The sequence below is a fragment of the Cornus florida genome, unplaced genomic scaffold (assembly GCF_030987335.1).
Source record: "Cornus florida cultivar Cherokee Brave unplaced genomic scaffold, ASM3098733v1 CherokeeBrave_3.0.0_Hap2_Chr06, whole genome shotgun sequence".
In the NCBI taxonomy this organism is placed as follows: domain Eukaryota; kingdom Viridiplantae; phylum Streptophyta; class Magnoliopsida; order Cornales; family Cornaceae; genus Cornus; species Cornus florida.
This window is the reverse complement of record NW_026775576.1, coordinates 98,754,939-98,779,082: the sequence shown is the minus strand read 5'-3', so window position 1 is coordinate 98,779,082 and position 24,144 is coordinate 98,754,939. Positions and strand designations below refer to the sequence as shown.

General features: G+C 35.7%; 1 pseudogene; it reads left to right on the top strand.

The window, feature by feature from the left end:
* On the top strand, nucleotides 1–20,769 carry LOC132314696 (polyol transporter 5-like; annotated as a pseudogene).
* Nucleotides 20,770–24,144: the final 3,375 nt, after the last annotated feature.

Genomic DNA, 24,144 nt, shown 5'->3' with positions numbered 1-24,144 from the left:
ATGTCATGTGGGTTATATGGTTGGCAACTCATGCTCGGAATTGAAGCCATTCCGTCAATTTTCTTGGCAGTCGACGTGTTAGCCATGCCAGAGTCACGACGTTGGCTAGTCATGCAGGGTCGACTCGACAACGCCAAGCAAGTCCTCGACAGAACATCAGACTCCAAAGAAGCGGCTCAACTTAAACTCGTCGAAATAAAAGAAGTCGCCGGCATTCCCAAACACTGGTACGATTGTAATACCCCTAATATTAAAAGGATATTTCTGGTACTTAATTTTTTATTTAATTACATTTTTATTTGATTAATTGTTTAATTGTTTTATTGTGGTGATTAAATTGAATTAATTGAGTTATTTTTAATTATTTAATTGGAATTAATTGTTTAAGTGTATTTAATTATTTAATTGGCTTTTAATTATGTATTTTCATTAATTGGATTTTATTTTCATTAATTGAATTTTAAATTATTGCATTGATTTAATTATTGAATATTTTTTTTGGTTACAGTTAACTTTGGATTATAATTCACGTATAGGTAATTATTTTTAATTATTTAATTGGAATTAATTGTTTAAGTGTATTTAATTATTTAATTGGGTTTTAATTATGTATTTTCATTAATTGGATTTTATTTTCATTAATTGGATTTTAAATTATTGCATTGATTTAATTATTGATTTTTTTTTTTGTTACAGTTAACTTTGGATTATAATTCACGTATAGGTAAGCCGCCATAGGGAAACATAGATAGTTTCATGGGCCGACTAGGATTGGAGTTAGGGCTTAGTCTAATTATTCATGGATTAGGGTTATTAAAATACACCTATAAATATATGCAATACGGTGGTTTAGGGTTAGTAAAATAAACGTAAGTTCTGTAAAAAAGAACAGAGACTGTAAGATACAGAGGGGAAACAGAGAGAGAACCAGAGAGTGAACTTTGGGTGATTCACAAAACAGAATCAAGGAGGGAAGTTTGGTGTGTGCTACTGGACTATAACAGGAGCAGCAAGGGCTGTTTAACACAACCAACGTGGCCAGAGAAGATAGAGGCAACAGTTAGAGATTTTGTATCCAAAGTCTCAAAGGCAAGTTCTGTTCTATTCTATCCCTTTAATCTGTGTTCTGTGCATGCTTAAGAAGACTCCAGGAATTAAACTAAATCTTAATTACATCGTTTATACATGTTGAATCAGTTTCTAGCATCATTGAATTAAATCTGTTTCTCAGTTGTTACAAGTTCAGTTTATATATGGTTGTCGTTGCTTTAAACATTGATGTGTAATTAAATTCATAGTTGTATAACTCCGTCTTGTGATCAATCTGGGATGAGGATAGGACTTTAAAACATGTAATAAAACTGAATTTAAAGACTGGAAACCACCGGAGTCAGAGAAGACAACAGAAGAACAGACTACGGCTTTCCTTGAAATGGAGAAGGCTCTCCTTGAGATGGAGAAGGCCCTTTTGTTTCAGAGCCTTCTTTTTCTCTTGTTAATATGTGAAACTGGATTTTTATGGTCTGTTTGGTTGAGAATGAGTTTTCTAAAACTGTTTAAAGCCTACTGGATGATTTAATACGCTGTTTAAGACTTAGAAAAATAATGGGAAGCATGGTGGTATTCAAACATTACAGATGGAATTAATTTAAGGTTAAAATTAAACCTGTATGAGGATGGTTGGATCTTATCTTATAACTGCTTATTGTTTTAGCAAGTTAATTTCTCTGCATGACTTAAAATTATGAATCATGTTTTGCAGCTGTGCTATAAGCATACTGATGTTTAATTATATGTATGCTTAGTTGGGATTAACTGATGATTTAATCTGTCATATATTGTATCCATTATGGCACTGTTCGGAGGAGTTAAGTGCATAGTCTTACTTTGCCAATTTAATGGACTGTAATTAGGATTCTAAATCCTTTCTGGGATGCATGATTTAGTTTTACACATGTTAAATTGTGTTTGTGCTTATTTTGGAATGTAGTTGATAACTATTTATACTGTTTTGTCAACTACGGTAAATGGAGGGTAGTATGTACCGGTATGGGACGGTGGCATACTAGGTATGAATTAGTTCAGACACTAAGCCTACCTAATCTGGATTGAGGTTCGGATTAACAATAAAAGTTAAGTCCGTCTTCTGTTAGTGTCAAGTCAGTAAATAACTGAATGGCATAATTGGATTTTTGGGATGGATTGTTATACAGATATCAAGCCACTATATCAGATGGATGATATTTTGTATTAGGAGGACACGGATTTTATATATTTATGTTATGATGCCATGATATGAGCTTGACTCTCATGACCATGGTTAGGGTGCGTATATCGCCTAGGATGGATAGCTGGACAGAGGTGTTGTTCCCTGGTAGGTCTAGGTATACATGACCACATTATGTGCGATTTGCATGGTATCTCTACTCAGGTTAAGACAGACCTTTTGGACTAGTGAGCGTCTTATAGTGTGTAATTATACATAAATGGACTACTCTAGATATTGTTGAGTCTTTCTAGAATGTATCTGCGTATCGGATTCCTGTTTGGATCGTAGTAGATCAGGACTTGCATGTGGGCCTGACCCACTCTTTTATCTTTCAAGTGCACGTCAGTTCCAGGGTTAGAGTTTGATCGTGCAGAGCAGATACGGATTTTCACTCCACCGACTACGTAGGACTACTATCTTATTAGTTTTGGATATTGATTTTAGCTATGTTTCATTTTACAGTTGGGACTATTATTAGGGGTCCACTAGATGGATTCCCGAGTTGTTAATTAATTAAAGGTTTTGGAGTTTGGATTCTTTAATCTTTATTATTGGAGGATTTTAAGTATTTAATTTTAAAGGTTTTTACTTTAGATTTTCCTTCAGCTTAAATTATATTTCTTATTTCATTTTGTCATCTGTGTTCGCATTAAATATTAATTGTTTGGTATCCCTCGGATCTGTGCTCAGACTTGATCACCCGTGGCTCTAGATTCGAAGGGTATCACAGTTGGTATCAGAGCACTCCAGGTTCAAGTGTCTCTAGGATTCTATCGTATAAGACTTCCGCGTAGCGTTCTCTATTGTTTAGAGCTTAAGTTTAGGATTCGTTGTATTCCGTTATAGTTCGGTTTAAAGCGTACTGATGTCTGTCTTTCTATGTTAACAGTATGGTTAACGCTGGAAGAGGACAGAACATGAACAGTCGATAAAGGAGAGCGGCACGTAGGCGACAAGATCGCCTGCGGCGTCAGTAAAGTGAAGAAGAGCAACAACTGCTTAGGCTTCAAGAAAAGGAACAAGGGGAAGGAGGTTAGTTGCGTACCAACCAGGAGGATGTACAACAGACTCAAGGTTCTTAGGATCGGGGCTATGGTCACAGTAGTAATCAAGAGTTTTCTCCTCAGTTAGTGTACATTATTGCTCAGGCTGTAGCTGCAGGCGTCGCAACTGCATTTCAGAATCAGTCACACGTGCAGCGAACACTCGAAGCAGAACCAGTGGTGCAGAATGCGGTTCAAGTTCATTATTTTGGCTGCGGCGAGGATGGGCATGCATCCAATCAGTGTCTTGGGTTAGCTCAACGACAACAGAATAGGGGACCACCTGCAGGACGGGAGCAGCCACATGCTAACCAGCAGAGGAGGTCATTCGGTACTTTTAAGGGTACTTGCTATGCATGTGGAGAGTATGGCCACACTACTAGGCAGTGCCCTAAACGAGGAGATGTTGGGCCATCCAAGTAGGAGGGTACCGAATCAAAAGGAGGAAAACTCTTTTAAGAGTAATAATTATTACTAATAGTGGAGATATTACTAAAAGTATAATATGGATTTAATCACGTATGTTGGCCTAAGGATTTTATCTAAAGGTCAATCTTATGTTTTGATGATTACAAACCATTAATGATGTTTAAGTACTAATGTTTTCATTGAGTGATATATAGTTGATCAATATTCAATCCTCAATGTTGAGCTAGAAGATCCATTCCAAGCATTACAAATACTCAAGCTATGGATTCAAGGAAGCCTCAAAGTTGCAAGAAATTGAAGAAAAGTTCGGACTTCAAAGATCACACAAAGCATTTCAAAGAAAGAAAGCAAGTCTTCATCAAGCCTAAACGATCATGGTCAAAAATGAAGAAAAGGGGTAGATAAGATGGTGAGAGCTTAAGATTTAATGTCAAAGTATTCTTGAATTCATTTGAAGCTCATCTCTATAGGACCATGCATATCATACATCATATGCTCCTACATCATTAGCAATAGACTTTGAACTTCAATACACATATATTTAACATATGAAGTCTTTGCTAAGAATGAGTTAGTTCAAGCTCACATAAGCTTTGAAAGAACTCAACTTAAGCTAGAAATGCTAGGACCATGCACATTAATCACAATACTTATTTTGGTCTCTAGAAAGAAAAGAAAAAGGCATTGAATTTTATATTTTATCTTTAAAGCCTTTATTGCCATAATTTGGTAAATGACTCTAGGACACAATGCACTTGAAATTTAACATCTTCATATGTCCCTAGACTCCTCGAAACAGGCCTTGAACTAAATTGAATCATTCATCAAAGTCCTAGGTGCTAGAAAAATGAATATCTCAAAAGAAGCAATTTTCAGCCTAGAAAATTTCCAAACCAGCTTGCACTCAAAATGCTATAACTATTTGTGTAGTTGGAATTTTTACATAAAGCCAGTGGAATTAGAAAGCTGACTTCGAGCTCTTGAGTTTAGACTCAAATTTCACCTAAAAAGGATTTGAATTAAGAGAGATATAACCATCACAAGATGACTGATTCTGCTCTGCGAAAATTCTGACTAGGTTTCACTAAAATGGCCATAACCATTTCTGTGTTTAGAATTTTTGAGCAAGTCAAGTGGCATTAGAAAGCTGACTTCAAGGCAATAAATTCAGACTTAAATTTCACCTCATTTGGAGTTTCATGGACTGAGTTATGTCTATTTGAAGTCATGCACTTTTTCTGTCCAATCTAATTTAGCAGCAGCCTTCATGAAGCAAGAGCCACCTCTATAAGAAATAGAGCCAGCTCTCTCAAGGCAAATAGAGCCTGCTCAATGAAATTTAGAGAAGGCTCAATGGGAATTAGAGAAGACTCAAAGAATAGAGAAGGCTCCATGAAAAATTAAAGAAGGCTCAATGAGATGGAGAAGGCTCAATGAGATGGAGAAGGCTCCATGAAATAAAAGAGAAGGCTCTTTCAATTCCAGTAGGCTTTTTAACAAAAAATTAGAGAAGGCTCAAAGAAAAGAGAGGGCTCAATTAAAAAAAAGAGAAGGCTCTTTTCCACAACTTCAGTATTTGAGAGGGCTCAATTAAAAAGAGAAGGCTCAATTAAAAGAAAGAGAGGGCTCTTTTTTGTTCCAAGTAAGCTACGAAAAATGCATCTTCAAAATAAAGAGCAGGCTCAAGTTTTTACAAGAGCAGGCTCTTTCTAATGAAAATGAACAAAGAGCAGGCTCACATTTTTATAAGAGCAGGCTCTTTCTAAAGAAAATGAACAAAGAGCAGGCTCTCTTGTTTACAGAGCAGGCTCCTTCTGGGGTTTTGAACTGCAACGGAAATATTTTCATTAATTGATCCCAACAACCTGTAACAGCTATATTGAGTCTCAAAATTCTATAAATACAGAGGGCTAGCATGCTGAATGCACCTACCATTTTGAGAGACATTACATTGCAAGAGAGCTTTTGTTCTCATCTTCTCTTCTTCTCTCTCATTTCACGCTTATTCTATTTTTGAGAGATTCTAGTAAAAGATCAAAAGGGTTTTTGCTCTTATTTTAATCTTCATAGAGTTTCTGCTCTATTATACTACTTGAGAGAGCATTCAAGAACATCCATTCAAGTGCATCCAAGAGAGCTTTTTGCTCTACCATTATACAGAGCTTTTGTTCTGCATTTTTTCCTCATCATCTCTCATACATTTCATACTTAGAGTTTGAGCTTCACTTGACTTCATATATACTCTATTGTGAGGTTTGATTTGTATCAGTTCTTGAGAGGATTTCTTGTACTACAAATTCTATCTACAAATCTGTTGTAAGACTAAGAGGAAGAGTTTCCCTTAGTAAAGAAATTGTAAGGGCTGGTGTGGCCTATGTAAAACTAAGAGAGGTGGTCTCTTAGCAAGGATATTGTAAGGGTTGGTGTGACCCAAAGGAAGACTAAGAGAGGTTTTCTCTTAGCAAGGAGTTACTTCTAATCAAGGTTTGCTCTCCACCCGTAAGGAGAAACTATATTGGATTGGGAAGTCTCAAGAGGGATCTTGAGCCGAGGAGTAGGAGTTTTCCGAACCTCGCAAAAATCGCCGTGTTATAGTTTGCAATTTCTCTTCCCTTATCTCTTTTATAATTGTGCTATAAATTGTTTACTTTCATATCTTGATTTCATATGTTGATTATTGCACAATAGGTTATATTGTTAATTAGAAATTGTATTTCTATAAATTACAAAAATTGGCCATTGACTCTATTCACCCCCCCTCTAGAGTCAATTCTTGAGTAACAACGTACATTAGTATTTTATTAAGAATAGTTACGATTATTCGTTTGATAGCTTATGGTTTGGAAAAGTTTTTAATAAAGTGAACTTGGGGTTTTTTGGCTATCTTACTGTGTTGTGTGATGGCATTTTTATGTTATATACACATATGGTTTTATTAAACTGTATTGGAATGTGTATGTTGTGATAATAAATGACTGATCACAGTGGAGTGATTGGTTTTGAACAGGTAAACAAATAATTGCTTGTAAGTAGGTTGTGATGAGACAAGATGTAATACCCCTAATTTTAAAAGGATAGTTCTGGAATTTATTTAAATGTTTAATTGTGTTTTTAGTTTATTTTAGTTGGTTATTTGTAGTTATTGTGTTTGTTTGTTTATTTAAATTGCTATTTAGTTAAATTTTTGTTTTGCTTTAATTGCTTAAATTGATTATTTGTTTTATTTTAAATTGGTTGTTTATGTTAGTTAGCATTTATTTGAATTAAGTTAAATATTTTATTTATTAAATTAGGGTTTTATCAGTTTAGGGAAGCCACGTATTTAGCCGACTTGTTTTTTTTTCTGCCTAGTAATAGGATTAGGGTTTAATTGCACCTAGGTTTAGTTGGCCTATATATATATCTATATAAGACTGCCAAGGGTTTAGAACCCTAACCACACGTATTGGAGGCAGAAGTATCAGGGGAGTTAGGAGAAGGTAGTTCGCCAGAAAACTTAGAAGAAAGACGTTGAGATTTTTGAACCGAATCTCACAGGCAAGTTTTATTACTAACTCTATCTCTTTGTCCTGTGTTCTTTGCATCTCTAATTCAGTTCCAGGAAGAAATAAAGCTAAATTAATTTGGTCGTAACTATTTGTTTCAAACAGTATGGGTTCTTGTATGTATTTTCCGTTCGTGATGAAACTGTTTGTGCTTGTTCTTGTTTTAATTGAATTTGATTAACAAGTAATGAACTTAAATAACTTTAGAGCCCTTTGGGACTTAGTTTTAATCCATAGGAAACTTGGGTTGGAGGAACAAAGTTGCCGGAGTTGGAGAAGAAGTTGAACAACATGTTTTCTTTTAGGTACATGTTGAGCGTTTTTAAATTATTTTGTTTAATTCTTGTTCCCACTGAATGTTATTTTTTATCAAGGAAGTTAATTAACTTTTGAACACCCAAGGACTTAATTTTAATCAGTAAGAAATTTGGTTTGGAAGATCAACACAGCCGGACACCGCCGGAATTGGAAAAACAACGCACAGGGGAAGGAGCCTGCTCTATTTCAAGTAGAGCAGGCTCAATTAAAAAGTGGAGCAGGCTCTACTTTGTAGTAGAGCTGGCTCTACTTGGTAGTGGAGGCGGCTCCACACAAAGTGGAGCCGGCTCCTTCAACAGGTTTCAGTTTTTCGCCTTTTCAGTGATAGTTTTGGCTACGGGTTTCAGAATTTGGTGTTTTCAGATGCTATTAGGAGCTATGCAGGGATGTTTTAGTAGCATCTAAGTCCTATTAGAAATTCTGAAGGTGTGATGATACATAATAAATTACAAAGAAATCGGTAGATTTAAACTGTTATAGTTTCAGGTGAACTTGTGGACTGTTCTTGGAGGCAGAGGATTTTAAGTGCATAACCCTATGAGTTACAATTTATCTGGGAATGGTAATATTGTTAAATCATCTTTCTGTAATTTAAGTTAAGTTTATTAGATTACAGAATGATTATATATATTCATAAGTGACAGTAAGACACTTTTAAGGAAGTTTACATGGTTGAAATTTTGTAGATGATTCAAGTTGATTAATTTTAAATTAGTAACTGAATTAGGAGTTTGATATGTAAATCATATAACAGGGGTATGGGATTAAGCCTATTAACTAATATAAATTCAGTTAATACTTAATAAGGAACTAGTTGATGTTACCAAGAATTTGTTTATGTCAACTTGTGGGATGTTGTGGAGTAATTACAAGTAAGCATGTATATACTATTGTTATTATTATTATGCTTATTGTGAGTTACAGGATAGTTATATTTCTTCTCTGCATTTAAAAATTTGTCAGAGAACCAGGTACTGGATGTATTGAACAAGCATGCTAATTAAACATTCTTGTTATGCTTATGATTGGATATGTTGATATTGATATGTTATGCTATCATATATATATTATCAATACTGGATGGATGGTTTGTATGCACCGGTATGGGACGGTGTCATACTAGGGGGATTTGCTCAAAAATGCTAAGTCCTACCTACTCTGGATTAAGGGACGGATTAACTACAAAAGTTAAGTCCTACCTATATTTTGTGTCAGATCACTAAATAGTTGAGTGACACTTTTGGTTTGGAATGGAATTTAAATATATTTTTATGATGCCACGATATGAGCCTGAGTCTCAGAGTCGTTGGTTAGGGAGCGTATATGCATTGGGATGCATAGCTGGCTATGATGGTTGGATGTGTACCCTGCTAGGACTAGGTAGTCATGCCCACCTTTGGGTGCGTTTTCGCATGGTGCCTACTAGTCAGGTTGAGACAGGCCTGTAGTCCAGTGAGAGTCCTGTAGTGTGATTATATATACTTATCTACGGACTATTAGCTATTGTTGGATTGGTTAGGATGTACATGCGTATCGGGTCTCTGGTTGGGTAGTAGTAGTATAGAACTTGCATGTGGGCCTGACCCACTCATCATTTTTCAGGTATCGGACATTTCCAGTCTAGAGCTTGTTCGTGTTGAGCAGAGACGATCTTCCATTCTACCGACGACGTAGGACTTCTTTGCAGATATTAGATTTGGATTTTATGTTTTAGTTGTTACTTTCATTCAGTTTGGGATTTTTATTAGGGGTCCACTAGAGATGGATTCCCGAGTTGTTAAACTGATAGAGTTTTGGATTATTAGATTCTAAGTATTTAATTATAAAGGATTTTTTACTTTTAGTTTCTTCCAGCTTAAACTTTATTTATTAAATTCATTTTGTCATCTGTGTTCGTATTAAATACTTTAATTGTTTGATATTCCCTCGGGTTTGGGCCTGGGCCTGATCAACCCGTGTCTCGAATCCGAGGGGTATCACACAAGATGATTACCAAGGGTTATAAAAAAACTTGTGTAAATCAATATGGTTGGTTCGGTTTAGAAGGTGGAATTCCCAGGATAAAAGGATAGTCTAAATGGGATGATTGCGGAGCATTTCGTGTTACCTTATGTGTTTTGCTCTACGGAGTATTCGGACACAAGGGATTTTTATAGATTGGTTGGTGACACACATATGCAATAGACCTCAAGATATTTTTTTACCCGTTGTGCAATACTGCCTTTTTCTCATGAGAGGATGGGCCTGTGACACTAGATATTGGTAGACTCAGATTTCTAATAAATCTTTTGGTCCTGGACATGCACACGTATGACGTGATACTTGAGATGGATTAGTTATCACTGTCATGCTCAAGTTATTTGTTTTGGAAAGGTCTATTGTGTTCACCATACCTAGTCAGGATATTTTACGTCGTTGTTATGCCACGTTCTAGCGGGGACACTAGCACCTATTTGTTTCGGATAGAGTAGGAGACGGAGGAGGGGATTACTGTATCATTGGATAGCATATCAATTGTACAGGATTCTCTGGGTGTATTCCAAGAGGTTCCAGGGTTGCCGCCTAGTCGCGAGATCGACTTTGTGATAGACTTAGCTCCAGGCACTACGTCTATTGCTAGGGCACCGTATAGGATGGCACCAGTGGAGATGCGAGAGCTGAGGGATCAGATTCAATAGCTACTCAGCCAGGGTTTCATTCACAGGAGTACTTCACCCTAGGGAGCACCAGTGCTATTTGTGAAGAAGAAGGATGGTTCGCTCCACTTGTGTATAGATTACAAGGAGTTGAACAAGGTTACTATTCGTAACAAGTATCCGTTACTGAGGATTGATGATCTTTTTGATCAATTGAAGGGAGCTACGTACTTCTCTAAGATTGATCTGCGGTCTGAATATCATCAACTTCGGGTTCAGGAGTAGGATGTGCCGAGGACAGCGTTTCTCACAAGATACGGATCTTATGAGTTTCGAGTGATGCCGTTCGGGTTGATGAATACACCAGCAGTCTTCATGGATTTGATGAATAGGGTCTTCAAGGCCTATTTGGATCCGTTTGTCATTGTCTTCATAGATAACATTTTGATTTACTCGAGGTCAGAGGACGATCATGCTAGACATCTGCGGATAGTCTTGCAGACGCTTCGTGAACACCAGTTGTATGCCAAATTCGAGAAGTATGAATTTTGGCAGCGGGAGGTGAAGTTTCTGGGTCACGTGGTGTCAGAAAGGGGAATAGCGGTGGATCCAGCCAAGGTTTCAGCAGTGGTTGAGTGGGGACAACCTACTTCACCTATCGAGATTCGGAGTTTCCACAGTTTGGCAGAATATTACAGGAGGTTCATCTAGGGGTTCTCAAAGATAGCAGGACCACCACTCATCTGACTAAGAACGGTGTACAGTTCGTGTGGGATGAACATTGCCAGAGAGCTTTTGATGAGCTGAAGACTAAGTTGACTTCTGCACCGGTTTTATCTACCCCACAGAGCGGGATAGAGTATCTGGTCTACACGGATGTTTCTTTGCAGGGTCTTGGATGTGTTTTGATATAGAAGGAGCGACCGATTTCGTATGGATCTCGGAAGCTTAAGCCTCACGAGCTTAATTGTCCAACGCATGATTTGGAGTTGGCAGCTGTGGTCTTTGCCTTATGCATTTGGAGGCATTATCTGTTGGGTGAGTCCTTCAGATTATTTAGTGATCACAAGAGTCTGCAGTACTTGTTCACTCAGTGGGAGCTGAATATGAGACAGCGTAGATGTAATACCCCTAATTTTAAAATGATAGTCCTGACATTTATTTAATTGTTTAATTGGTTTTTATTTGATTTAATTAGTTTACATTGGTTATTTTAATTGTGTGTTTATTTCATGGTTTGGTTTTTGTTTTACTTAATTGATTAATTGTTTTGTTTAATTAGTTGTCTTAATTGTGGATTTAATTGTTTTAATTTCATTTTTTTTTTAAATTGTGTTAATTGTGTTAGTTTAGGGTTTTGTTTTAGAAGTTAAGTCTGGTAGCCGACGTAGATTTTAATTAAGATTCTCTATGGGCCGGTTAGGATTCATTGTAGGGTTTGGCCTGATTTTAGGTTCTGCATAAACCTATAAATATAAGTATTAAGTCTGCTTAGGGTTTTTAGAAGAAAAAAAAAACTATTCACGACAGTGGAGGTAGAGAGAGAACAGAGAAGGATTTCAGTAGGATGTTGCCGGAGAACGTAGGAAGATGACTGTGCAAGGCTAAAGGCAAGTTCTATACCTAACTCTCTCTCATTTGCTCGTGTTCTTTACAGGTCTAATACAACTCCAGGAACATATAAGGATTAAAATTAAACTAAGTTGCATGTTTAAGATACTGTAACTAGGACATGTTTTCAAGTTCTGTATTATTGATTTAAATGCTTTCTTGCATAATTCTTTTTCTAATTCATGTCCATTGATGTGTAAGGAGATTTATTATTCTGGAACACCTTAGGAGAACACTAGATTAAATCTGGATGCATAGTTGAGTTGTTTGAAACAGTGGGATTACGGTAATGATAGATTTCTCGGATTAAATTCTTTTTACACAGTGCATGTTTATGTTGATGTTAGGAGTTGTATTAAGAATTAATTTGTCCCATGGACATTCTAGAACCTAGTTTAGACCTCTAGGAACCCTAACCATGGAGGACGGAGGTGGTGGAAGTCGCCGAAGATGAAAACGATGAAGGAAAACAAGCAGAGAGGGAGAAAGGAGGAAGAGGCGGCTCCACACAAGGTGGAGTCGGCTCTAGGGTGTGTGGAGGTGGCTCCACATGGAGTGGAGCCGGCTCCACACAAGGGGGAGGCGGCTTCCCATGTGAGGGAGGCGGCTCCTTCCCCTTTTGATGCAATTTTCGACGAATTTTGCTTTTGGGCTGAGTTTTTTGTCTGTTTGGGACATTCAGGGACTGTACATGAGAGATTAAATGAATTCTGTGATCATATAAAGACTCCAGAGGGTGTGGGAAGGAATAACAGTTTACTTAGGGTTTATAGGATTGAACCGTAAACAGTTTATAGCAAGATATGCGAACTGTTCTTGAATGCAGGTGGATAAAATTGCTTAAATTGTTGTAGAAACTTTCTGTGGATAATTATCAGTTATTAATCATGTTTTTAGGACATAAATTAAGCATGTTAAAATTGATATATTTTTCCTATGCTTGCTATGGAATGATTGGTGTTTAAATTGTCTTATTTATCGCATCAATTGTTGGAATGAAATTATGAGCACAGTAACTGGTCAAGATTTAATACATTTACTGTAATACCCCTAATTTTAAAAGGATAGTTTCGGTATTTATTTATTTGTTTTAATTGTATTTTTTAATTATTTAATTAATTATTTGACTAATTGCTTATGTGTTTAATTGAATTAGGTATTACTTGATTATTTGATTATGTGTCTATGTATTATTTGTATTTGTCTATGTGTTAATTGTTTAATTAGATTATGTGCTTAAATGGTGTTTTGATTAATTGTAAATTAAACATTTTCTTTTCTTTTATTATTTTTTTTATTTTTTTATTTTTTTTATGGTTATGGTTAGTAGTAATGGGCCAACCAATTGGGTCCCATGGACTACTTGGATAGGAGGTTGGATGTGTATGAATTATTACCCATGGATAATGTATGTGTATATATAGATATATATTATATACATATATAAAAAGGAAAGTAATTTATTAATTATTTTTATGGTAACTTGGGTAGTAATATTTAATCTGATGTATATGTTTTATATTTAAATAATAAAAATATACATAGATTTGATACGTGTTATGTTTTAAGTTACTTTATAATATTATGGTAACTTAAGTATTATTCGATAATCCATTAATAAATAATGGAATGTGTATAATTTATTTATTTAATAAACATATACATAAATTATATACGTAACATATTTTACTTACCTTTTTAATATATATATAAAAGAGAAAGTAATTTATTAATTACTTTTATGGTAATTTGGGTAGTAATATTTAATCTGATGTATATGTTTATTTAAATAATAAAAATATACATAGATTTGATACGTGTTATGTTTTAAGTTACTTTATAATATTATGGTAACTTAAATATTATTAGATAATCCATTAATAAATAATGGAATGTGTATAATTTATTTATTTAATAAATATATACATAAATTATATACGTAACATATTTTGCTTACCTTTTTAATATTTTTATTTTCATTCTTTTTTAGTTGACTTGGATTGGGAAAATGGTTAGGGTTATTTTATTTAGCCTATAAATATATAGCTATAGGTTGTAAAAGGGGGTTAGAAATATTCACGTGATATATACTGGAGAGATAGTGTTAAAGAGGGAAGGAGGAAAAGGAAGGAATGAGGAGAAAAACCCTGTAGAGAGAAGATCAAGGAAGAAGAAGTTTAACTTTCAATCCGAAAATTTAAGGCAAGTTCTTCTTCTATCTCTTTCCCTTTGATTCGTGTTTCTATACATGCCTAGAAAATTTCAGGATTTATTAAACACATAAAATTAAATAATTATGCATGTTTAATTGGATTAGAACATAGGTTTTATGAATTTGGTTCATATCTGTTCTTGTGTTTTGAATTGATAAATGCATGATTTTGATTTGATTTCCGGTGTGAATTTTTACATGTTTAAATTATGTATATTTCATATCGGTGGAATGATGGAACGTAGAAACATGCCTAGGATTCCTGAACATTAAATAGGAACTAGGTTTGAGTTTAAATAAATTTAAATAGACTCAATCATAATGATGCTTGCTATTTGAATGTTTTAAAGAAACGAATGAATTTAATCTTTTAATATGTTTTAACAATTGAGATTAAATGTGTAGGATGAATTGGATATGGAGAATGATTATTTAACGGTATAATTAAATATCATCATATGTATAAGATTCAGTTTATGTAGGACATATGATATAGGAAACTTAAATAAATAATAAGTCATTCCTATTTTGTGATAACTTGAAGTTATATTATCATAGTTATTTCTGGATTGTTTGATGTATTTCTTTAATCGTTACATCAATTGTTAAATTGTGTGATTTAATACACCGGTATGGGACAGTGGCATTCTAGGGACGGATTAACTTATCAGTTAAGTCCTACCTATTTTATATAAGGGAATGGATTAACTAAAATGTTAAGTCCTACTTATATTCAAATCAAGTCAGCTGAACAAGTTGAATGACTTATGGAGGATTAATTTATTATATAAGGGAATGGATTAACTAAAATGTTAAGTCCTACTTATATTCAAGTCAGGTCAGCTGAACAAGTTGAATGACTTATGAAGGATTAATTTATACTGGATAGGATGGTTACTAGATTTTATATATATAAGTATGGTGCCATGATATGAGCTTGAGTCTCAGGATCAATGGTTAGGGTGCGTATATTACCAGGGATGTATAGCTAGATATAGTGTAGTTGTGTACCCTGGTAGGTTTAGGTATTCATGCCCACTATATGTGCGTTTTGCATGTTACCTACTATTCAGGTTGAGACAACCCTATAGTCTAGTGAGGTTCCTTTAGTGTGTGTATATATATATATACGAACTACTAGTTACTGTTGGATTGACTAGGATGTATATGTGTATCGGATCTCTGCTTGGACTGTAGTAAAGTAGAACTTGTTTGTGGGCCTGACCCACCATTATTTTTCAGGTGTTTGTCAGAAGTAGAGGTTGTTCGTGCTGAGTAGGGATCAGTCTACTTCATTCTTCCGATGCTACATAGGAGTTCCTTTACGATTCAGTTTCCTGATTTAGACAGTTATTGCTGTCATTTGTTTAGTTTGGATTTTCTAAGAGTCCACACAGTATGGATTCCCGAGTTGTATTTTGGAGGATCAGTTGTATCAGAAGAGTTTATTAATTAATGGAAATATATTCTGAGGTTTATTATTAGATTATTGTTTTAGTTTCTTGTCAACATTTTATTTATTCTTCTTTATTCTTTTGTACTCTGTGTTCATTTATTATCAATTTGTTTTGATATCCTCGGGTATTCGGGCGTGGGCCTGGCCAACCCGCATTCGGAAATTCAGGGGTATCACACTTGCTGTGGAGTTAATTGATATAGACTTCAATCATGTTCTCTCAATTATAAGGATAGTGGGAATAAGTTGATATTTGCATATACTGTTGTACTATCAATGGCTGGATTATTTGGTTGAGTAGTGTAATGCCAGTATGTTAAAATACGTAACTTTATTGTGCTCACTTGTGGAACAATTGATGTTTAAATTTACTACTATGTTTTATTATCAATTGTGGACTTAATGGATTAGTTGGTAGTTATTATTCGTATTTATTCTATCAACTGCTGGATGGATTGGATTGTATGCACCGGTATAGGACGGTGACATACCAGGGATGGTTTAGTTTCAAAAGTACTAAATCCAACCTGTATTGGAATAAGGGAATGGATTATAAATAAAATCCTACTTATATTAAATCTACGTCAAAGAAGCTGCACAAGCTGAATGACTAGCTGGATTACTTGTTAGCTGGGTTGAGTCAAAGAAGCTGCACAAGCTGAATGGCCAACTGGATTTCTTATGGATGGATAGGATATGATTTTAAATATATTTTTATGGCACCACTATATGAGTCTGAGTCTCAGAGTCGTTAGTCAGGGAGCGTATATGCATTGGGATGCATAGCTGGCTACGATGGTTGGAGGTGTACCCTATTTAGGTTTAGGTATATATGCCTACTTCGTGTGCGTTTTTGCATGTTGCCTCTATTCAGGTTGAGACCGGCCTGTAGTCCAGTGAGAGTCCTTTAGTGTGATTATATATATACATACGGACTATTAGCTATTGTCGAGTTGGTTAGAATGTACATGCGTATCGAGTCTCTGCTTGGATTGTAGTAGGATAAAACTTGTTCGTGGGCCTGACCCACTTCTATTTTTTTCAGGTACACGACAGTTCCAGACTTAGACGTGTTCGTGCTGAGCAGAGATTTTATTCACTCTACTGATGATGTAGGACTTCTCTTCGTAGATTATTTCTGAATGTCTTATCAATTATTTTATTACTGTTTGGTTTATTATTAGGGGTCCACTAGAGATGGATTCCCGAGTTATACCCTTGGAGGTTTTGGAGTTGGATTACTTAATCTTTATTATTTGAGGATTTTATTTTAGATTCTTTCAGCTTAAACTTTAGTTCTTAAATTCATTTTGTCATCTGTGTTCGTTTTAAAGACTTTAATTGTTTGATATTCCCTCGGGTTTGGGCCTGGGCCTGATCAACCCGTGTCTCGGATCTGAGGGGTATCACAGTAGATGGCTAGAGTTTGTGAAAGACTATCACTTCTCTATATAATATCATCCGGGAAAAGCGAATGTGGTGGCAGATACACTCAGTCGCCGACCCGTTGATAGTCTTTCTACTCTATTCACTACTGAGTAGAATGCTTTAAAGACAGTGGATGAGTTGTCGGATGCTTTCATGGCTTATATGGTAGTTACACCTTCTATCATTCACAAGGTTTTGAAGACACAACTCATGGATCAGCAGTGTATTGACAAAGTTGCAGAGATAGCTTCCGGAGAGGTTCCACTCTACTATGTTGGGGCTGATGGAGGTTTGAGGTACAAGGGACGGTTAGTGGTACCTTCTACTGATGATTTGAGGAAGGATGTGATGACTGAGACTCACCACTCTGAGTAATCTGTTCATCTAAGAGGCGACAATATGTATCAGGATATGAAGCGACAGTTTTCGTGGGCAAGTATGAAGAGGGACATTGCTCTTTTTGTCTCACGATGTAGTACTTGTCAGATGGTCAAGGTTGATCATCAGAGGCCGCCAGGAGCTCTACAGCCACTGCCGATACCGGAGTGGAAATGGGAGAGCATTTCTATGGATTTTGTGGAAGGATTGCCAAATTCCTTCTGGGATCACAATTCCATTTGGGTTATCGTGGACAGACTGACGAAATCAGCTCATTTCTTGCCTATTCACACTGACTTCACTTCGGAGCAGTTGGCGAGACTTTACATTACTGAGATTGTGAAGTTGCATGGCATTCCATTGTCTATTATATTGGACAGGGATTCGAGCTTTGTGTCTGAATTCTGGAAGAGTTTTCCGCAGGCTTTGGGTATAGAGTTGCACCTTAGTATTGCTTATCATCCTCAGACTGATTGACAGACTGAGAGGGTTAATTAGATTATGGAGGATATGCTTCGGTCATGCGTTCTTGATTTCAAAGGCCACTGGGAGGATTATTTACTGCTTGTGGAGTTTGCTTATAACAATAGCTTCCAGAAGACAATTGGGATGGCACCATTTGAGGTGTTATACGGCCGACCGTGTCGATCGCCTGTTTGTTGGATGGAGGTTGGTGAGAGTAGATTCTTAGGTCCTAAGTTCATCAAGAATACTTCTGAGAAGATAGCTCTTATTCGGAATCGCATGCGCACTGCCCAGAATAGGCAGAAAAGTTATGCGAAGCGTCGCACACGTGCTTTGGAGTTTCGGGTTGGGGATCAGGTTCTCCTCAAAGTGTCGCCTATGAAGGGTGTAATGCGCTTTGGGAAGAAAGGGAAGTTGTCTCCGCGGTTTGTCGGTCCATTCATGATTACGGATAGCGTTGGAGCTGTCGCTTATCGATTGGCACTTCCGGATAATTTGGATCGCGTACACAATGTATTCCATGTTTCCATGTTACGGAACTTTCTGTGAGATGAGGATCGGTATCAGCATATCGATGTTGGGAAGATTGAGTTGCAGTCGGATGTAACTTATTTGGAGCCACCGTGTCGTATTGTCAATCGGCGGGATCACATTCTTCGTAACAAGGTTATTCCATTAGTTCATATTCAGTGGAGTCATCACAATGAGGTTGAGTCCATTTGGGAACGGGAGGATGTCGTTCGCTCGTAGTTTCCAGAAATATTGGAAGAAGGTAAGAGCGAATTCCGAGGACGGAATTCATTTTGTTAGGGGGGAAGAATGTAATACCCCTAATATTAAAAGGATATTTCTGGTATTTAATTTTTGATTTAACTGCATTTTTATTTTATTAATTGTTTAATTGTTTTATTGTGGTGATTAAATTGAATTAATTGAGTTATTTCTAATTATTTAATTAGAATTAATTGTTTAAGTGTATTTAATTATTTAATTGGGTTTTAATTATGTATTTTCATTAATTGGATTTTATTTTCATTAATTGGATTTTAAATTATTGCATTGATTTAATTATTGAATTTTTTTTTTTTTGTTACAGTTAACTTTGGATTATAATTCACGTATAGGTAAGCCGCCATAGGGAAACATAGATAGTTTCATGGGCCGACTAGGATTGGAGTTAGGGCTTAGTCTAATTATTCATGGATTAGGGTTCTTAAAATACACCTATAAATATATGCAATACGGTGGTTTAGGGTTAGTAAAATAAACGTAAGTTCTGTAAAAAAGAACAGAGACTGTAAGATACAGAGGGGAAACAGAGAGAGAACCAGAGAGTGAACTTGGGTGATTCACAAAACAGAATCAAGGAGGGAAGTTTTGTGTGTGCTACTGGACTATAATAGGAGCAGCAAGGGCTGTTTAACACAACCAACGTGGCCAGAGAAGATAGAGGCAACAATTAAAGATTTTGTATCCAAAGTCTCAAAGGCAAGTTCTGTTCTATTCTATCCCTTTAATCTGTGTTCTATGCATGCTTAGGAAGACTCCAAGAATTAAACTAAATCTTAATTACATCGTTTATACATGTTGAATCAGTTTTTAGCATCATTGAATTAAATCTGTTTCTCAGTTGTTACAAGTTCAGTTTATATATGGTTGTCGTTGTTTTAAACATTGATGTGTAATTAAATTCTTAGTTGTATAACTCTGTCTTGTGATCAATCTGGGATGAGGATGGGACTTTAAAACATGTAATAAAACTGAATTCAAAGACTAGAAACCACCGGAGTCGGAGAAGACAACAGAAGAACAGACTACGGCTTTCCTTGAAATGGAGAAGGCTCTCCTTGAGATGGAGAAGGCTCTTTTGTTTCAGAGCCTTCTCTTTCTCTTGTTAATATGTGAAACTGGATTTTTATGGTCTGTTTGGTTGAGATTGAGTTTTCTAAAACTGTTTAAAGCCTATTGGATGATTTAATACACTGTTTAAGACTTAGAAAAATAATGGGAAGCATGGTGGTATTCAAACATTACAGATGGAATTGATTTAAGGTTAAAATTAAACCTGTATGAGGATGGTTGGATCTTATCTTATAACTGCTTATTGTTTTAGCAAGTTAATTTCTCTGCATGATTTAAAATTATAAATCATGTTTTGCAGCTGTGCTATAAGCATACTGATGTTTAATTATATGTGTGCTTAGTTGGGATTAACTGATGATTTAATCTGTCATATATTGTATCCGTTATGGCACTGTTCGGAGGAGTTAAGTGCATAGTCTTACTTTGCCAATTTAATGGACTATAATTAGGATTCTAAATCCTTTCTGGGATGCATGATTTAGTTTTACACATGTTAAATTGTGTTTGCACTTATTTTGGAATGTAGTTGATAACTATTTATACTATTTTGTTAATTAATTGAAGGTTTTGGAGTTTGGATTATTTAATCTTTATTATTGGAGGATTGTAAATATTTAATTTTAAAGGTTTTTACTTTAGATTTTCCTTCAGCTTAAATTATATTTCTTATTTCATTTTGTCATCTATGTTCCCATTAAATATTAATTGTTTGGTATCCCTCGGATCTGTGCTCGAACTTGATCACCCGTGGCTCTGGAATCGAGGGGTATCACAACGATGATGTCGTCACGCCCCAAAAATGCAGCCACGACGAGGCTGTGTGGAAAGAGTTGTTTCTCCATCCCACACCGGCCGTCCATCACATATTGATCGTCGGCATCGGAATTCACTTCTTCCAGCAATCGTCCGGCATAGACGTCGTCGTTTTGTACAGCCCCCGAATCTTCGAAAAAATGGGAATCACAAATGAAACCAACAAACTACTTGCGACTATGGCCGTTGGATTCGTGAAGACAATGTTCATCTTGGTGGCCACGTTTTTGCTCGACCGGTTAACGACCTCTGCTTCTCACCAACGTGGCGGGTATATCGGGTTTCTTACTTTGCTCGGTGTAGGTCAAAATAGGGGTATTTTGGTCATTATAATTGTTAGAAAGATGTGTGAATGTAACTTATTTGCAACGTGTCTATGTATATCACATTAGACTACAACATGTGAATATCAACTATATGTTGGTTGTAACAAGAATATTTTGGTGTGAAAGGTTGTGTCGATTCGGGTAAGGTGATGTTTTAGGAGTGTTTATAACCAATAGATGCAACTACTCTAAACTATTGTATCTCAAATGAACAAACACATCTAATAACGATGGGACACCACTTTGATTATAACCAACCATTGCAACCTATTGGAAGTGGTTGTGCCTGTTAACAAAGAGACACCACCTTATCTATAAATACCCACCATTGGTTGATATTTATGTGTACAATTTTCTATTATTTTCTCCCTCTCTCAACATGAACCCAACCCAAGTAGGTGTGGGTTCAAGTCATGGTCAAGTGGTTTGAGCCATTTAGGCCCAAAACTGATTTCATTGAGCCATATTAAATTTGGTCTGAGCCATTTGGTTCAGATTGCACCCAATTCATTATTTATATAGTATAAATGTATTTTTTAGTCAGAGAAAGTATTACACGGAGAAGGTTCGCCGTATCCACGAGTTTGTAGTGCTGCTACTGGTGGATCTAGACCGTTGTATCCTGGGAGATAGACGCCACTGAGTTCGTTAGCACCATAGCGGGGCGAATCTGTCTTAAGGACATAGTATCCAATACTAGCCTCGGTCCAATTTCTCTATTTATTATTATTAATTTTGTATATTTAATTAAATATAGAGTTGCATATTTAATTAATGATTTCTTAGCACATTGTTAATTATCTCATGATATATTAGTATAAGGTTTGTTATATCTTAAATATCACATAAAACATATATTTACCAACAATAATACAGTATATGGTGCATGTGATAAGATCCGTTAATTTCCGTTAATTTTAGACGGTCAACTAACGGAGAATGGGTGATATGATATATTTTTAAAAATATGAAGGGGTAATATGATTGTTTATGTAGTTGAGGGGGTTGATAGATAATTTTTGTAAACAAAAAGGGATTTTATGTTTTTGGCTCTTAATTTTAAGATTTGGAAAGAAAAAACTGGAATCTCCGACACCATAACCACCACCGCCAGCCACCAGTGATTCCCAAATCCCAGATCCCATTCCGACACCATATGATTGTTTATGTAGTTGAGGGGGTTGATAGATAATTTTTGTAAACAACAAAGGATTTTATGTTTTTGGCTCTTAATTTTAAGATTTGGAAAGAAAAAACTGGAATCTCCGACACCATAACCACCACCGCCAGCCACCAGTGATTCCCAAATCCCAGATACCATTCCATAATAAATTACTCTCTTCATCTTTATCCTCTCCAAATCCCACATACCCATTCCATAATAAATTACTCTCTTCATCCTTATCCTATTCAAATCCCACACACCCATATTATCAATTTGGGTTAGGGTTAGGGTTTCAATATCCATTCCAAGCCACAATGGCAAAGTCGAAAGAAGTACAATTGCTCATACCTAATTTCTCACCGTGATTCACATGACCTTCTCGTATCCGCGAGCTGTACGTGAAATCGATGTTTACTCCGCCTATATATTTATGTGTCTATGACCCTGTATGTAGGTTCATTGATCGGGGCTTGACGGAAGAACTTTATAAGTTTCCAAAAATTGAAGATACAGATCAAGAAATTGAATTTCAATTATTTGTGGAAACATATCAATTGGTAGAACCGTTGATAAAAGAAAGAGATGCTGTGTATGAATCACTCACATATTCTTCTGAATTATATGTATCCGCGGGATTAATTTGGAAAACCGGTAGGATATGCAAGAAGAAATCATTTTTATTGGAAACATTCCTCTAACTTCTATAGTAAATGGAATATACAGAGTTGTAATCAATCAAATATTGCAAAGCCCCGGTATTTATTACCGGTCACCATAATATCAGATTGGGGGAAGATCAGAATTAGAGATTGATAGAAAAGCAAAGATATGGAAAACCGTGAGTAGGAAACAAAAAATATCTATTCTAGTTCTATCATCGGCTATGGGTTCGAATCTAAGAGAAATTTTAGAGAATGTTTGCCATCCAGATTTTTTTTTGTCTTTTCTAAATGATAAGGAGAAAAAAAAAAATTGGGTCAAAAGAAAATGCCATTTTAGAGTTTTATCAACAATTTGCTTGTGTATAGATATACATATATAAAAGAGAGTGAAGGAAGAGCAAGCGAGCTATTGATTGATGTACGATGTAAGATCAACTCTAATTTCTACTCCTCTTTCTTTCTATAATCCAACCGGCCACCATTAACCAATTCCCTAACACCAGCTCTGCCTTTTATTGGCACTATATTTGCTTTTGTGGTTAGAGTTAGCGTCTAAAAGATGGCTAATTAAGAATTCAAGATAACAGAATTCCATTTAAGACTTGTGGTTGGAAGTCAAGACAAGGTTTTTTCTTTCTTTGCAATGAGAGAGGATTGCATCAAGACAAGATTTTTTTTTGGTTCTGGATTTGTGTTTGTTCGTAGTTGGTTGATCGATATATATATATATATATATATATATATATATCAATTCCATCGTTGATTTTCAACTCAAGTATATCTATTTCACTAAATCTCACATTTCAAATGAGATTGTGGTTGGTGGCGATGGGGTGGTGGCAGGAAACTCGTGGATGGGGCGGTAGGATTTGGGAGAAATTATTGGGTACCTCAGGGGTGCCACGTCAAAGCCACTAACTGGTACCCCCATCCAATAGAATAATGTTATATGTCATATTAGAGAAACATTCCATGTCAGCTTTAACTAAGCCAAAACAGGAAACAAATAGACAGAAAGTTAACACCGTTTAAAATCAATTGAGTCAAAATTTTCAATTTTCAATTTTCAAATTTCAAATTTCACATTATAATATTTTTTTTCCTCAAATACCACAAAAGAAAAATTTTTGGTCAAAAAATGAATAAAGCTGTTTCTTACTCCACATCTCACAAATGGACATCAAAATCTAGTAGAACTTGCCTCCATTGCCGGATGAACACCACCACAGATCTCTCTCAGTATGAATTCTTTCATCACTATTTTGTGTTTCTTTCATTTTCTCGCAATTTTTGAGATCCATTGTTTCGAATGGGTTTGTTGAATTTTTTAATTTGAATTCATATTTTGATATTCAGCTTTAAATGTGTCAATAATTTTATTTTCTTGTTGATCAATGTTTTGTTTGAACACAGGTAACTTCGAAAAAAACGTAGGGGTTTCCTTTTGTTTGTGATGATGTAAACCCAGCCGAACTGTGGAGATCGGTCCAAACAAACCTATTCTTGGAGGTTCTAAAGAAAAAAT